At 34.0% G+C, this 18,876-nt stretch overlaps 1 long non-coding RNA gene across 1 annotated transcript in view; it reads left to right on the plus strand.

Annotated features, from left to right (window-relative positions):
* The window catches only part of LOC140601463 (uncharacterized), a 660,248-nt gene that overhangs the window by 498,585 nt on the left and 142,787 nt on the right, over positions 1-18,876 (plus strand). The window contains exon 7 of the long non-coding RNA XR_012004462.1: positions 10,228-10,398. This is a non-coding gene — a long non-coding RNA (uncharacterized lncRNA). The remainder of the gene's footprint in view (positions 1-10,227; positions 10,399-18,876) is intronic.

An 18,876-nucleotide genomic window follows, 5' to 3' on the forward strand; every position in this document is an offset into this window, starting at 1 on the left:
AATAAACGAATAGACTTGCATCTCGTGGGAAATTAAGGTGGAATAGCTCTTAAAGTACAGTACATAGGCAGAGAGACAGGCTATCCCTTACTAAGTCCAGTAGGTGGTATTCCCTTCAACACTGAGTGAGGTGTATGTTTCTTTCATTGGACTTGCCTTGCTGAAAGTTAAGTTACCATATCATATTGAAAATGCTTATCTTTAAAGACTGAAATCACAATAATTACAGAATTTCTGTAGTTGAACACAGGTAAATGAAATGTTCCACTAGTATCATCAAGAGAAATGCTCCATCCTAATCTAGCCAGACAATATCAGATGATAAATTACCTCTGCCTCTAGCAGAGTGAAATTGAATGAAGATCCTTTCTAGCTAGGCATGAAATCTGGGCTAGTTTAAAAATCTAGCTTCCCATCTACAGTATTGTTTCATGTTCCACTGGAATGCTTGTTGCTGAGTGAAGTCTGGGAGTTGCTGGCAGTGCCATTATACATCTTTCAGATCTGGGAGGGTATCATTAGTATGAATTTATTTTGTAGTCACTGGGGAATGACATGGCCCTAATCACTTCCAGTTCAGCTAAAAGTCAGGATACCTGTGGAAATTAAAAAGAAAAAAGGTAGTCTTGTGGATTTTTATGCAATTTTAATTCCTTTCATGGCTTTGCTATCCCACTGCCAGGCTGATTTTTCCTGGCTGTCCTGGTATCTTTGTGCTGGCAGTAACCAGATCATCCCAGTTCATTGTCATTTTGGGTTTTGTGAATCACACCTGTTTGGCTTAGTATCCAAGAAAGACGTTCCAAGTATTACTTGAAGCCTTATGCTCTGTCTTTTCTATGATATCATAATGTACTCAGGCAGATGATGGCTTTTGGCAAATAGGTCTTTTTTTTTTTATTTGCAGATCATCCATTCACTTGCTATATGACTAGAGAAAGACATTGAAAATCTCTATTTTAATGTCTGACTTATTCCAGTAGGAAGTAAACCAAAGAAACAAATTCCCAAACCTTTTGGTGTTCTTTAAAGTATCATCTTTAGTTTTTAATATCCCCAGTGAGTTTAAGTAAGGTTCATAGGTACAGTGGACATGGCTGAAGCATTAATAGGAAATGTAGAGAGAAGGAAGTGACCAATCAACCTTGGTTGCCGGGGATGAAGGTTTTCCCAGGAAGTGGGGCTTGAAGGCTAGAACTGGAAAAATCTTAGGCAAAACAGAATAGTTGGTCATCCTAGAGGAGGAGTGAGAAGACAGGAGAGAAAGTAGTGGACATTACAATGCCCCCCACACTCACTGTGTTAGCCCTTTCTGAGCATCTGCTATGAGCCCAAGCACTATGCGAGGCACAAGCAATACAGTGCTAACTAAGCCTCCTCATGCATAGAGTGTATAGAATCTACTTATCTTATGGAATTTGAGAGGCTAGAACTGAATAGGAACCTAAATATGTTGTAGTCAAAACCATCCTGCTCTGGTTAACAGACGACTCTTAAGACTCCGAGGTTTTGAATGGCTGATGCTCCTATAGTGAGTTCCACTCTCAGTTCTAAGAACTGCTCTGTTCACTGCACCAAACTGTCTCCTTCCCTGTTTCCCTCAGCGGCTGCTTGCCTTTCAGGCCACGCCAGAGAGCGTCCTGATCATATTCTTCTGTCCTTCTCTGCATATATATTTACATTCTGTTGTCTCTACTCAACTTCTAGGTGTCAGGTTGAATTATAACCTATTACTGAAATGAGAATAATTTACAAAGGAATGCTAACAATTACAAACAAAAGAAGGAGATATAGATTCATTAAAATTGTGTATATGTGTACTCAAGTTAATCCTGTATGTTGTCATCTCTAAGACATTGGCCACTTTCTATTCTGCATCATAATCATTTATAGTCAAAAACTGTATCCTCTTGGGAGGGGTCCATATCCTACCTATATTTTCACATCTAATCCCAGCACTTTCGTTGGTGCCTTAAACATAGTAGCTTCTCTATAAATGGCTGCCAAAAAATAACCACAAGAATGGAAATACACTTTTCCTCAAAGTTAAAGTAAGTTAGTTTGGAAAGCTTGTTTCCTTAGCTCTAGGTAGGACAACTGGTTTGACTTTGATTTGAAGCAATTTCACGAAAAGGCAGTTAGGTTACTAAATGCCTGAATGTTTAGGGCTTTTTAAAAGGATTTACTGCCACAGGTCTGTTCTATTTATCTTCTTCATTTCAGAATAGCTGTTAGTGGTTAGTGGTGTGGACCAATATCTAATGTCTCAGAAAATGGGAAAAGAGCTGTTAGAATATTATTTGGAAGCTGATCTTTCAAGTAAACTTGCTTTTCCACCATCTAGAACATGGCCTGGTGCATGGTAGACCTTTAAAAAATTCTTATTGGATGCATATGGTAAATTAGGTAAACATCACTCATATATGCGGTACAAAGAAGGAGGAAGACCCTTTCAGCAGGTCAGAGGTTAGAGGTGTTTATTTTAATCCAGTCAAAAAGGAAAGTGATTTTGAGGCTTTTGGGAGTACAGGGTCTGTGGAGATGGTAAATTCCATTTGAATTGGGATTAAGGAAGAGGAAGAGTAACATTCCTCATTCCTAGGAGAAAGAGATTGACTGATTTTCCTCAACCATAGGAGAAGACTGAATCACACATTTAAAGCATAAGTTACTTTCTGGGCTGTTTCATTCATCAGCTGTTGCTCCACCTTGGTATATTATCAGTTCATCAATTCTTATAAAATTCAAGTTTGTTTACAAAGCATCTTTCAAATTAACCAACAAGTTACTCTCCGTTTCCATCTGAGTGGAGAACGCGTTATTTCTGGGCAACCTGATTTTGTGTGTTCATTATCTTCTGGGTCTCAGGTTCACCTTGTAACAAGAAGTACTTGACTTTATGATTTCCCTTCCCAACAGGGACCAGAGATCCTACCCACAGCTGTACTTGTGACCATTCTCAAGGAGTTCTCTCTCCATTTTCTCTGCCCCCAGGCTTCTTCTACCTCATCAGACAGATGGCTTAAAGATTGAACTCTCTGTTATACATTCTTCTGCCTTCAGAGACCTTTTCCCATTGAATGCATCCTGGATCCAACTATTCTTTTTAATGTCTCTTTTATTTTGCAAATGAAATACCACATTACAAGTGAGCTAACTCTTGGTTGTTGGCACTGGATATATGGTAACAATATTATTATAAATAGTTTTCCTTGCTAAGAGCTAGTAGACTAGCAGGTAGAGCTGATCTTTGCCACATGTTTCTGACTTAGGCATGCTGCTACCACACTGAAAATTAATAATTTCTATCAAAAGACTTTTGCCAAAGTTTTCATGTAAGCAGACTGCCAGTGAACTGATTTTCTATTACTAATCCTTAATAACATGTAAACTAATTCTTCAACCAAAGGAGAACTTTTAAAACTTTTATTTATTGTAAATAAATTCATTAATATTACTTTACATAATATATGCCTACTTTTAGGTAGAAGTAAAATTTCAAATCCATTGACTTGCCAAAACACATGGAATACTCAGTGCAATTCAGAACACTTGATTGTAGTGTTTTTATCAATATTACAACAGACAGACTATGAATGAATGAGTCAGGTATAAATGTATTTCAGCCACCCAAATTATTCTAAGACAATTCCCTAGAAATAATGCTTGTTCATATGCTTTCTAAATGCCTTGACATTTAAAAATTTGAAGGATTATATAAGAATAATTTGATAGTTTTCCCACTTTTTTCCTCAAACCTCAAACATTTTCATTGTATCTCATGTTGTAAGAGCCAATATCAGTGGTTCAGTTTAAAATTATAAAAACTATAGTGATTGTGTTGCATTTAGTCATGGGGATATCAAAAAATTGATGCCAAGGGTGCCTGGGTGGCTCAGTCAGTTAAGCTTCTGCCTTCGGCTCGGGTCATGATCCCAGGGTTCTGGGATCAAGCCCCATGTGGGGCTCCCTGCTCATCAAGGAGTCTGCTTCTCCCTCTCCCTCTGCTTGTGCTTTCTCTCTCTCTCTCAAATGGATGAATAAAATCCTGATGGTCAAGACCATCACTAAAAGCTCTATCTCTATAATGTGAAGGGCAAGCATGTATTATAAAACATGTACATGCATTGACTTTTATTTTCTTACAGAGCATTTTCCAAGTTGCATATGACTTTTCATGGTATGGAACAAGATGACACACATTGCACACAGTTAGGGATAGTATCTTTGTAATCAGATACCCTAAGTTTGGATCCTGATTCTGCTGCTTACAGATGTGTGTCCTTGGGCAAGTCATTTAGCCTATCTGAGACTATTTTCTGGGATGCAATGATCTCAGATAATTGTGATGAAGAATAAAATAGATTACACTTATGAATACTTATTATGGTAAGTTATATCTACCTTTATGAAAGCCTATGAAAATAACATATGAAGTGATAATCATATAGTCTATATTTCTAGTTCCTGGATTGCTCTATTCACCTGACCTATTAAGATTTTGATATTACATGACAATTTGTTTTTGTCTACAAAAGTCTTATAAAAACCTTATTTCAGCTCCATCATCCTGATTTCATTATGATTATGTCTCTGAATCATTTCCCATGCTACTCTGTTTTGTTTCTTTTGTATATTTTAAGATAATCTCCATCTAAACATCATATGAACCACATCACTGAAATCTAATTAGTAGATCACCTGTTCCAGCAGCATGTGCCTTTATCTCATTATTTCTCCCCTGTGAGCCATATGTCTGCTTCCAGCATCAATCTTTCTGTGTGATTATTGCAGCAAAGAATTTATTTGGTTTTATAACCACTGTCTCACCTCCTTGCAAGGCATTTCTGTTCTTACGTTTCCCAAGGTAGACATCCTGCAGTTGTCTTTCTCAACCCCATGCTGTGAGTGTGGTTCAAAGTAATACAGTTTCCTTTTATACCCTATGTGCTGATTTTCTTTTTTAGTTCACTGATATTAAAAACTACTACTCTGTGGTTGTTGGTTTTTTGTTTATTCTCTTTGGGTCTTTTTCCCCCAGAAACAATTATATTAACATCATACTGAACTTTGTGCCCAAAGTTTGTGATGTGCCTTGATGTAATAGAGAGAAGGAAAAAAAAAAAGAAAAAAAAAGTACTGGGAAAAGAGTAAGGAGTGAGTTGAAAACAATGACCAGTTTTTTTTGTTTTGTTTTGTTTGGGGTTTTTTAAATTTTGTTTTGTTTTTTTAAGTTGGAGATTATCCAGTTGGAGCACATAACTTCTCTTTGTTGGGAAAAAGCTCTTCTTTTCAAGAAGTCTTTAGATTATTTCATAGAACCAGGATATAGGTTAATTTGGATGATTTATCTTAAACAGCTCAGGAGTTTACTGTAATGAAATTAAAACTTTCCTGTGAATAGTGTCCACTTTTCTGCATAATCCACTCTTTTAATATTTAACACAACAAGATTGATTCACATAGTATACATTAGTTTAATGTCTGGTATGTGTCAAGCACTGTTTTAGAAACTGGGAATATAATGATGAGCAACACATACAAGATCCCTGCCTCTTGCCTCTTCTAGACTATTGAGGAAGGCAAACATCAAACAGGGAAACAAAGCAAAGGATGATGAGTACTAAGAGAGGAATAAGACACCAGAGAGTCCTAACCTTGTATAGAGGGCTACCGTGAGAGCCCAGCATCCAAACTGATGCCTGGGGAGTGAATAGAATTGATTGGAAGTTCACAGAGATAACTATGTCACAAACAGTAGAAAGACATTAGGGTATAGATATATTTGAATGTAGTTAGAGTAGAACCACTTCTAGAAGCTATTAATTTTGTAGCCCTCAGAAGATTACTCAAGAAAAATGGAAAACCTACTACTCTTAAAATAATTCTTCCTGACCCCATCAAATCTCATAATTATATGCTTTCATAGTACATTATGAAAAGTCCTTACATAATTGTAATGTTTTCCAAAATTTTATGGAAAATTTTGAACATACATAAAACTTGAAAGGATTGTACAGTGTGCACATACATTTTCTTTTTTTCTTTTTTTTTTTTTAATTTATGATAGTCACAGAGAGAGAGAGAGAGAGAGGCAGAGACATAGGCAGAGGGAGAAGCAGGCTCCATGCACCGGGAGCCCGACGTGGGATTCGATCCCGGGTCTCCAGGATCGTGCCCTGGGCCAAAGGCAGGCGCCAAGCTGCTGTGCCACCCAGGGATCCCGCACATACATTTTCAAAACCAAGATTCTGTAATTAACGTTTTACTCTATTTGCTTTTTCATTTGTCAGTCCACCTATCTATCCTTCTATTTATCCATTTGTGTTGTTTTTAATGCAATTCATAATTAGTTGTAGACATCAGTGCATTAAACCCCTAAACATTTTCAGCATGCATCTCATTAGCTAGAATTCAATATTTGCATATGCCTGGGTGTGTATGTATATGTGTATATGAAAACAAAGGTATATTCGTGTATTTTAAGTATTCTGTACCCATGATGAAATGGACAAAGCATAGTTATACTATTCAATAAGTCTTGAAAAAATACATGCACTCCTATATGATGCAGAACATCATCATCACATCAGAAAGTACCCTCATGACCCTTCCTAGGCAGTTGCTATTCCTGTTCCTTCCAAGGCAAATGCCGCTCTCATTTCTTTCCAGGATAGATTCATTTTACCTATTTTAGAACTTTATATAAATCAATTCATGTAGTATAAATTCTTTTGTGTAAGGCTTTTTTTCTTTTTCTTTTCTTTTTTTAGGCTTTTTTTCATTTAGCAAATTGATTCTGAGATTTATTTATATTATGTGTATGATTAGTTTGTTCCTTTCAATTATCAAGTAATGATCATTGTATGAATATATAGCAGTCACTAACCATTTTTAGATAACAGACTCTTGGGCTTTTTTCCAGTTTGCAGATTTTATGAATAAAGGAGCTATGAATATTCTTATGCAATGTTGTTGTGGACATATGCTTTCATTTTTCATTCATATGTTCCTAGAAGTAGAATTGTTAGGTCATAGAGTTAGGTGCATTTTTTAAGAATGGTGTAAGTATGTTGAATAAGGTGAAAGTTCTAGGGACTGTTAAATTGTTTTTTAAATGGTTATACTTTACATCCTCACCAGCAACATATGAGAGTTCCAGTTATTCCACATCCTAGCCAACTTTGGGGTTGTCTGTCTTTAATTTTAGCCATTCTGGGAGAGTATAACAGTATCTCATTACGATTTTGACTTGCAGTTCCATGATGATTAATGATGTTGAACTTTGTCATGTACTATTAGTCATTTATATATCTTCAACAGTGAGCTGTTTAAATCTTTTAACTATTTCTTTTTTAAATTTGGGTTAAAGGTTTATTAATGTGATAGAAAAAGAGAGTGGGCACGCTTGTACTTGTGTGTGGTGGGGAGGAGCAGAAGGAGAGGGAAAGAGAAAATCTCAAGCAGCATCCCCACTAAGCATGGAGTCCAGTGGATGGCTGATCTCACAACCCTGAGAGCATGACCTGAGCTGAAATCAGGAGTCAGAACCTTAACCTACTGAACCACCCATCCCCTCTCTCCTAGTTTGGGTTGTTTTTTAATTAATTGAATTATAGAAGTTCTTCATGCATCCTGGATTAGAGTTCATTGTCAGATAAATGTTTTGTGAATATTTGTGGACTTTGTTGCCTTGGTCATTTATTTTCTTAATGGTGGCTTTTGGGGAGAAGTCTTAATTTTGATGAAGTCTAGTTAATCACATTTTTCTTTTTTGGTCCAAATTGCTTTGTGTGATATTCTTAAGAAACATTAGCCTACCTCTATTGAATATATTATTTCATGTATTCTTATATAAATTGTGTAGCTTTGTTTTTTTGTGTTCAGCTCTATATACCTCCTCAAATGAATTTTTGTGTATGTTGTGAGGCAGGGGTTGAGGCTATTTTTTTTTTTTTAATATGGATATTCAGTTTTTTCTTCCACATTGGATTGCTTTGGAATCTTTTTCAGAAATTAAATGATCACATGGGTCTATTTCTGGGCTCTGATTTTGTTGCATTGTTGTTCTTCCTTTATTTATTTATTTTTTTTTGGCCTATCTTTAGACTGTGATCTTGATTACTATAGTTTTATACTAGGTCTTATTATTAGTTATTTGTAAACCCTCCAATTTGGTTCTTTTTTTTTTTTTAAGATAGATTTTGCTATTGTCATTTAAATAGCAAAGGAAATTTAAATTTCCTATGAATTTTAGAATCCAATTGTCATTTCCTACAAAAAAGGCTGATGATATTTTTATTTAGATTGTATTAAATCCATTGTTAAATTTGGGGAGAATTGATAAAATCTTACTAAAGTAGTCTTTTAATCTCTGAACATCATATAAACCTTAAATCTTTAATTTTTTCTTCAATCTTTTGTAATTCATAGTGTGCTGTTAATTGAATATTTATGTCTCCCTCCACCCCCAAATTTATATGTCAAAGCCCTAACCTCCAATGTATTTTTTTAAGTCAGTCACAAGATTTCTCAGTTTCAAGGAAAAGAGGAAAGATTCTGATAGGGGAGTAGCAAGATTCTGTAAGATCATGTGGCACCAGAAATTGTGTAGTGACTATTTTTGAAAACACAATTTACCATGGTTAGAACAGTATTTCAGTAGATTCCTTAGTATTGTCCAGATAAACATTCATATTATCTGCAAGGAGAGATATTTTTACATTCAAAAAATCTTTGTGTATTTTATTTTTTTATTTTATTGCAATGACTGAGACTTCCAGCACAATTATAAATCAAGTAAAAGTAAGCATCCTTTCCTTGTTCCTACTATAGGTGGTATTTTGATATTTCAAAATAAAACTGATATTAACTGTAGTTTTTCATAGATATTCTTTATTAAATGATTTTCCCAGTTTACACAGAGTATTAATCATGAATAGGTGTTAAATTTTGTCAAGTACATTTTTTACATCTGCTGAGATGACCACATGGATTTCTTCTTTAAATTGTTAATATGATAAATTACAATGATTTTTAGCTATTAAACAAACCTTGAATTTCTGGAACAAACACCGCTTGTTTATAATGTATTATCCTTTTTATAAATTGCTGGCGTAGAGTTCATAATATTTTGTTAATGATTTTTGAGTCTGTGTTCACAATATATATTAGTTTATAATCTTTTTTTTGGTAATTACTTTGTTGGCTTTGATATCAGGGTCATGCTGACTTCAATAAAACAAGTTGCAAAATGATCCTTTCTCTCTGCTTTCTGAAAGATTTTGGATGAGATTAATATTATTTCTTTCTTAAAGAATTGACAGAGAAAATCATGTGGCCTAAAATACTGTTGGAGGGACACCTTCTCAACAAATATAGTTTCTTTAATAGATATAAAATCATCCCTATTTTATATTTCATCATGTGGTAGCCTGGTAGGTTCTATTTTTTAAGAATTTGTTCATTTAATCTAAAATGGGTATACTGGCATAAAATTAATCATTAAATTTCCCTATATATTTTTAATGTCTTTTATTTGTGATAGTGATGATTTGTTTCATCACTTTTTTCTTGATTTATCTGTTTAACAGTTAGCCTGGAATTTATTAAATTTCTTCTCTTTTTAAAGAACCACCTTTAATTTTAGCACAATTTAAAAATAACATATATTTGTTAGATTAATGTCTTTCTGTGTTTCTTTTTTTGGTTCTTGATTGTATCCCCAGAGTCTAGCACAGTGTCAGGCTTATAATAGATGCCTTTCAAATATGTTTTTATGAAGTGAACGAATGAAAGATTTTTCTATATAGTTATAAGTATTGTGAGATTCAGAAATAATAATATTAAATGAAATGTGTATTTTCAACCAGCTTTTAATTTAAGGGCAATGATAGCAGTATAGACTTCTCAACTGAAAGATGTATATTGCTGGTTCTTTGGTCAGAGATATACTTAAATTCCCCCTACACTCACCTCAGTATTTGCTAGTTATTAAATTGTGAAGATAAAAAGTGAATGTTAATCATTTTTTTCTTCTTTTAATTCAGACAACTGTCCCTGGGTTAATAGTCCTTAGAGAAAAAATATTGCCAATTTGAATTTTTTTTAGCAAAATTATAGCTAACCCTGGCAGTAGTCTCTTAAAATGATTTTTGAATAGTTTAGGTAATAATTATTGACCTAATAATGACCTCAGAAGCTGACTGATTACTTTGGATATCTTAGGTATCAACAACATTAACATGAAACAGGTTACCATTAAAGTCGAACAAATTAATTGTGTCAGAGTGCTGGATCAGGATTGAATAAACTACATTCCACAGGAAGTGTATCTTCAGCTGTGAGCCTTTGCTCTAGCTTCTTGACTTCCACATCACCTCCAGTTTTCTCTTAATTGTAAGTATATTCTCCTTCTCCTCTCCTTTATTAAAACATGCCCTCAAAACCTGAGTGAATTCTCAATTTTTCTCTATTTCTCTTTCATTTATTGCAATATAGAAGGATGCAACATAGAATGATTTCCAGTGTCCATGACATCACTCATTTTGAATTTTAGATACTCTTTAAAATTACTTTCTGTTTTATATATTCAAATCTCTTAATCCCAGGAGGACTATAAGCTTGATGGGGGTGAATACCATCTATAATATTTCTCAAGTATATAACTTTTTCTGCCTTAATTGATTATGTTAAAATTAGAGAAGCAGTTAAGCAACCAGACTTTGGTCAAATAAACTTAGATTCAAATATCAAGTCCTCCTATTTAATAATGAAGTCATCAAGGGTAAGTTACTTAACATCTCTAAGCATAAGTTTACTTATTTTTATTTGTAAATAGATAATACAAGTATAAATTGGGAATAGTTAGTTTATAACAAGAAGTTAATAAGATAATACATACATGTGCATGATATATAGTTAAGAAATGCTGGTTATTCTATAATGTCATATTTTTAAAGTGACAGAGTTATCTTTATCAATATTCTTTTTTGAACTGAGCCATATTGCAGTGTACAGGATTATTTGGCTCTACCATAAAAGATCCCTGAACGTTATTCTGATTTTACTTATTTATCTGTTCTTTACATCTTTCATTTATACCTCAGTTTCAAGGTAGTGATAGTTACATCCTTTCTTTGATGTCAATATGCCTATATCAAGGAGCATCTCAATTTTATTTTGCTTTTAATCTTACATGCTTCAATGCTAGGATTTGCCCTGCAACCTACTCTGATTTTATAATGCCTACTCTAAGGAATGCAGGTTTTATTGTTAAAAATCCTGGCCTTGAAGTTATACCTATCACACACTAGGGATTTAAGAAATACATATTTTTTAAATTTATGAGTTAATCAGCATATTAACAAATAAATCCAGGTACATATGAATGGAATTAAGAAATAACTAAATACTCACTGCTGCCCCCTATTTACTTTCAGGTACAATTTGTCTCCTGATTTCCTCTGGACTCATTCATTCTCATTGCTGAATAACCCCAATCCTGTACTTTGTTTAATTTACCTGGTTTTCATGTTTTGGCTTGAGTTCTCTTAAGCTTTGCCTATTCTCATTGCACTTTTGTCTTCTCTAGCATCTCTTTGCATCTGGAATCACACTGATACAGTGCATAATTACTTTTGTTTTTTATTACTTCAGTGCCCTGTCCCTTTAATATCTCTCCAGAAATTCAGAACTTAGCCATTAGTCCTGAATTTTGTGCTTGAACTTGTCCAAACAATGAAAACTAGATTCGTCTCTTGACACTTTCTGAATTCTCTGCTTCAGTCCAACCTCTGCCATAATGAACACATTTCTTCTAGATAGCCTAGTTTCCAGCTGCAGAATTTGGTGCTCGAGATATTCCCTACTGCTGGCTCTGTTCTTTGGTCTATTGCTTTCTCTTGCACATTCTTGAATATGCTCTACTTACTATTCCTGCATGGGTCTTTTTGGTTTGTTTTTTGTGGGATTTTTTTGGGGGGATAACATGTGATATAACAAATAGATAACCAGCCAGATAGAATACTGCATAAGATATATTAGTCTCCAAATTTTTTTCCTTAGTCCATAGGGTAGTGTTCTCCTTCACAGGAAGAGTCTCAAATGTTTATGCTTTTTGATAGTAATTTCAGTTAAACAAAGACTTTTAAATACTTCTATTCATATCTAGATTATGTTCTAGGTCAGTGTTTTATATGCATTTTAAAAATATTAATATACAATAAGAAATTCAATATCAAGATATGTATATATACTTACCATTCTATGCAGTGATATACTTTAATATTTTCTAGTTTGTTCTGTTTTATCCCATTCTTATTTTTAAATAATGCTTGTGGCTTCCGCTAATGGCTTCTATGTTTTATTAAACATATTAGTTTCTTGATTTGCATAAAACTGTGGCATTTCTGAAATTTCTTTCAAGAGCAGTCGCTGGCCTTATTAGATTCCATTCACAGTGCTCTTCACTTAGAGAAGTTAAAAACAAAACAACATTTGATTGTGGAAAATACTTTGTACATCATAGATTTTTAAAAATTATTTTCCCACTGACTTGGTGTTCAGTGCCACTCCCCATCTTGTGGAGCAGGACACCCTATCTGTTTTAGGTTTTCATTGATGGTTAAAAATTAGAACGCCTCATTAGCCAGTTTGAAATGTGGTAGCCATTGAAAGTCAAAGGTGGGAAATATTTTCAAAGACAGCAAGATTTGGTACTTCCATTATTGTGGTAACAATTTTCATTAGTTGGGTCCTTTTTGTGATTTTGAACGATATGGAACAGATTTTTACCCAATGGTGTTGTTCTTCAAAGTGGTAAAAGTAACACTTTAAAAAAGATGTCCCATGATATCAGTTCCCTTGGAAAATTCAATTTTAATAAAGTTACTTTTTTAGCAAAAAAAAGATTTATCCAAACTTTAATATGCTAAAATGCTTCCTAAATCTCTGGTTCAGTCTGTCATGGGAGACCATTTTCTAAATACAGTTGTGAAAGATATATTGAGAGAGAATACACTAAGCCAGGAGTTAGGATACACAGTTCTCATCCCAGCTCTGAATGCTCTTTGGACAGAACAGAACCTCTGACCTTTCAATTTTAATATCTGTAAAGTTAAGAAAACAATAAATAATCACTAAAATCTCTTATTTTATTTTATTTTTTAAAATCTGAGATGTGAAGAGTTTGAGAACTTTCCAAAAGGGATTTGGAAACAAAGTGTTGCTGATGAGCTGGGGTACAGGGCTTTACTTTCAATAATGTTTCATCTGCTGCACTTCTCACCCCTCTGCCTTCTTACTCAACAGTCATAGCTGTGTTCTGTTTGTAATGAACACTTTGCATATGGCTTAATTTTCATTTCAAACTCAGTGAAACCTCCTGCTTTAGAGTGGTTTGGGGTTGGAGCCACAGACACCTAATTTGCAGGCACCCAGTCCTAGCTGCAAACTTGAACAGGCTAAAACCATACCCATCCAAATTTGCTGTTATTTCCATTTTCTTAGCCAGACCTTGAGACTTCATATCTAAAATTCAGACGGGGAAATTTGCAGTGAAAGATTAAGCTATCATAGATGAGTCTTATGTGTTCTAAATTGAAACAAAAGAATAAAATAGTAATTGGAGGAGGAAGAGTAATTTTTGAGTAATTTTTAACTATTTGGGTTAAGTCCTAGAAATTATTCTTGGATAAATAATTTTAGTAACTAAAAATTGTAGCTGCTTTGAATAATGGAGTAAGCACAAATATGTTCTCTTGAATCCAGGAAGGGAAAAACTAGTATAGCTTTAATTTGAAAAAATGCCCTATCTCGTTTTATAAACATTGTAGGATAATTTTATAATGGCATTTCAAATGTAAATAATATTTTAATAAAGACCTAGTAAGTCATAAAACCAAATTCTAGAATATATGTCATTTAAAACAACTACTTCAGAACATTTAATTAAATAAACTTTCATCTTTTAAGAACATGTTTCTAAAATATCTATTCTGTTTGGCTTTAAATTCCCAACATATATGTTTTTCCTGAGAGATCTACTTTTGAATAGAATTTTTTAGTTAGGAAATTTATATTGACATTTTTAAAAAGTCTTAAATTTCGTGACTGAATGGAAGTCCATTTTCCTTCTACTCTTCCTTTTTGCCTGTTGTATGTGGTTTCTTTCTATTTAAAGAGATTGTTAGCAGGATCCCTGGGTGGTGCAGTGGTTTGGCGCCTGCCTTTGGCCCAGGGCGCGATCCTGGAGACCCGGGATCGAATCCCACATCAGGCTCCTGGTGCATGGAGCCTGCTTCTGCCTGTGTCTCTGCCTCTCTCTCTCTCCCTCTGTGATTATCATAAATAAATAAAAATTAAAACAAAAATTTGTAAAAAAAAGAGATTGTTAGCTAAACTTTTTAGTTTAGAATACCTTTGGCTTTTAGAAAAATTACAAAAATAGTATAGAGGGTTTCCATGTATCCTACCCTTCTTTTCCCCTATGGTTGTCATCTTACATTAGTTTGTCACAATTAGTGAACTGATATTGAAACATTGTTTTTAACTAAACTCTGTACATCAGTAATCAGATTTCCCTAGTTTTTACCTAATGTCCTTTTATGTCCTTTTTTTTTTTTTTTCTGTTCCTGGGATCCTATCCACACTGCTTTCAGCAATCTTGGCCCCTCAGGCTCTTTTTCGCTGTGAAATTTCTTAAACCTTCTTCATGTTTGCTGATCTTGACAGTATTGAGGAATACTGGTAAAGTATTTTGTAGATTGCCCCTCAATTAGGAGTTGTGTGGTTTTTTTTCCCTTATGATTAAACTAGGATTGTGAATTTTTTGGAGGAAGACAACAAAGGGAAAGTGCCATTGTCATATCATATCAAGCTATGTAATATCAACATGACTTACCACTATTTATGTTAGCCTCAATCACCTGCCAGAGGTAGTTTTAGTCACCTTTCTCCACTATAAAGTCTCTTTTCTCTTTCTCTATACCAAATTCTTTATAAGGAAATCACTCTGTGTAGCTTACACTTAAAGAGCAGGGAAATAGTGTCTTTTTAGAAAATAATGTATAGATAACATAGGATGTAATGGTGACATATAGATTTATAATGCCCTTTACAGTTGGCACAATTTATTCATATATAACCTCGTCACCAACCCTATGTAATAGGGATGGATGAAATCATAGAGGTAAGAATAATTGATAAATCATGAAATAGGCTAAAAAAAAGATATTGTTTCTTTCAAGAAAATCTATTGAATGTCATCTGGTTGGCTTCAGGCTTCCCAGAATATTCTATTGTTTCTTGCTCTTATCCTGTAATTTTTTCAAACTGTTGCTTAGAAGTCATCATTTAAATGTCTGACCATCACCCCAGAATCAACATTTGAGTTGAAAACCATTGTATTGGTTATTCTCTCCCTTCTACCATCTTTATTACACCTCTCTCTCTCTCTCTCCCCCCTCTCTCTTTCTCTCTCTCTCTCTCCCTCTCTCTCTCTCTCACACACACACACACACACACACAGACACGATCCTTGTTAAAAACACCCTTTGTCCAAACTCTACTGATTCTGCCCAAAAAACTACCTTTTCCTCTGCTATTTAGACTGGATCCTATATAATCATCTTGATGTAATTCTTTTATCTAATTCCCATATCTCCTTTTTCAAAATGTCATTCATTTCTAGCCTTTTCTCTTTGTTCTTGAAGCTGGAGCCCTAGTTATTCTTGTATTTCTTCATGCCTGGACTTCTATGGAGTTCTTTCAATTGTCCTGTTTACAGAATTTTTTCTTGCAGTTGTCCTTAAATGTCAATTTTATTGCCCCATTTCCCTGGTGTGAATTCAGTAACTCTGAGTCTTAGCACGTCTCTACATGTCTTCCGGATTCAACATAGCAGACACAACCTAGCTTTACAATACTCTACGGCAAGCGTGCACAGTTCTCATCAGGGTGAAATAATGGCCCTAAAAGTAAGCCTGTGGTTTCCCCTTCCTTAAATGCTCTCCTTATGTCACTCTGACCCCCCCATCTATTCAGACCTTAGATATCCTTCAAGGGTCAGTTTAAATCCTGTCTTTTCATTGAAGTACCTCTTAATAAAATCTTAGGTTCAGAGCAAGTTGAGGTCAGATAGCTAGCTATCTGAATCATTTGATGTCATCCCACAATGAAGCAAAGCCTCTAATTTCTTTCTTTTGTATTCCCTACAACACATAGACTAATGATAGACATATAATAGATTGCACAATAAATGCTTCATGTTGATTGATTATGAAGTTTCTATTTCTCTTTAGGGAAGTGGCCATTGAAACTTGGCTGCTTTCCTCTTTGCCTTTGTGTGCCAGCATTAAACATTAATTAGGCCATGTATTCCAATTTCCAAATATAACACTTTCTGAAAAAATAAATCTTCCTAAAGTGTTTTTTCAAATTTTAACTATACTTTACTGGCTATTTTCCTAACTTGGGACATTTTTTTTCTTTTGGAAGCTTTCCATGCAAAGTGAATTTTTAAGTTTTCTTTTAAAATTATGGTCTTATATTGCAATTATGGTTTTGTTGACAATATAAAAAACTCTAACAAGATGGAAGAGTTGAATAGGGCCAGTTTTCCTTTACCAAAAATGGAAAAAATGATATTTGGAGAATTTATATTTGTTTTCCTCCTGTGGAAAATTTAAAGAATTACTTTTAAGGTCATTTTAGAAACAGTTCCAAGTGAATGCAATAAAGGCCTCCCTAGTGAGTCGGAGTGGTTTCCAAATCAATCCCATCAAAGGGAGATCTTACTTAGAAGCTTCAGAACAAACTCTCAAAACGCCTCTGTCCTGTGCTTTCCAATAAGAATGAGACAGGACAAATTAGAGAGTGAAAGTGGCTCTGGAGAGTTGTTTGCTAAACATTAAAACAATTCAGGATAGTGAACTGAAGGAAATTATTATTTTTATCATCAAAGTTTATTTCAATAGAGACTTTAAATGGAATCATAATTACTTTAGAAAGTGCCTGGGGGTGTTAGTGAGTGGGCATCGGAGGCCTGGAACAGTAAATTAATTCAATCAGCAAAGGGAAAGGCACCCAGCCCATCAACTCTGTAGGGATTGCCCATTCATTCATTAACTATGAAATATAACTGCTTCGACACAGATGAAAACCGAAACATCCACTTATGTTACCAAAGGTTGGCATACATTATTAAAGCCAAGGGGAAGAGGGAGCTTTGTATACCTTTAATCCATATATAAAATGAACTTCCTTGAAGGCCACTTGTATGTATTATACTCTCACACTGAAATCAGTTTTGTTTTTAGAAGAGTGTATTTTGCTGAAAAGTTGTAATAAATGTTCCTCTCTTTCATTGTTTTACAAAGACTAATAAGGTCATGCTTATTCTGGCCATAGATGCTTCCTGTCTTTATAAAAATGTTTTAAAAGAGGCAAAACTAGAGGAGGTAGAAATATAACCATATCCAAAAATCACTATTAAAATTCAGCTTCACTCATTTCTCTCTCTCTGTCCTTTTCTCCTTATCTTTATTTCTTTAAAGATTTTTTGCCTTTCTGTTTGGAAGCCAGCCAAATTAAGGATGCAGCCTTATTTGGTGAGAGATATTATGATTGTTTACTGGAAGCCTGTAATGAGGAACTTGCCTGAGCAAGAGAAAGAACTCACATGGTCTTCTATCTCTTGAGAGCTTCCTTAGGTTTCAGCATAGAAGATCAGTAGTTCAGTTTAAGGACTAAAACTTTCAAGAATTGTTCTTTCAACTCAAGCCTTGTTTTCATTGTTGAAAATCCATACTTCATAAGGAGGTGAAAGATGATTTTAAACTTTTAACTAATTTAAAGTCTTCCTCTATTTCTCTTTCTCTCTTGTAAGGAAATGAAAATAGTGTGTCATGTTTTTGTAGTAACCTTTCAAAGGTCATGGTATAAAGCATCAATAAAAATTTTAGGTAAAGAAAATATACCAAATCTGCAACTTAAGAAAATATGAAAATATGAAAGCGCTAACTGAAAAGAATAATCCTAAAGAAACTCAATCCTAAATAATATTATGCAATACAAATGCTTTCACATGTGTTATATCAATTGATCTCAGTTAATCCTTTCAGCGGACCTTAATTTATCACATACCATTGAGCTAAGTGAGGTCATATTCTCAGAGGAATGGGTCTGGCCAGTTGAAATGAAGGGAAGTTGGAGAAGTGGGATATTGTTCTCTATTTCTGAGTCATTGGGGAATTTTTTTTCCTTCTTATTTTTTACTTCTTTTCTTGATACGGTTTCCTAGAGTCTGATGTCTGGGACAAAGGGAAATTGTTATTATTCAAGGACAAAATGATTGTCTTAGTAGAAAATTCTATCTTAAATACAACAAAGCTCGTATAGAACCAATAAGTGATTTTTTTAGTGTGTTCCTAATTCAATATACAAAAAAATCAATTATAGTTCTATGTATTTGCATCAAGCAATTGGAAATTGAAATTTAAAAGTGTTAAAAGTAACATCAGTAATAAGAAATACTTAGATATTAGTTTTTTGGAAAATATACAATTTTTAATATTTTTAATATTAAAATATCCAAGAATAATAAAATGTTTAAAGAGTGAAGAAAACCAGTTGTTGCAGAAAAATGAAGTAGTCAAAATAATTTTGTTCTCATCAATCATCCTTCAAGGTAATAGATTTTATAAGAATGCTTTTAAGAAGATAGTACTGTGGTTTTACATATTCAGTGGCTAAAGTTTAAATGAAACGTTGAAATAATTGTTGTAGCTACTAACCTTTTTAAATAAACATTGAGGATTTTTAAAAAAGATTTTATTTATTTATTCATGAGAGACATAGAGAGAGAGAGGCACAGAC

This window comes from Canis lupus, chromosome 12, assembly GCF_048164855.1.
Source record: "Canis lupus baileyi chromosome 12, mCanLup2.hap1, whole genome shotgun sequence".
Lineage (NCBI taxonomy): Eukaryota > Metazoa > Chordata > Mammalia > Carnivora > Canidae > Canis > Canis lupus.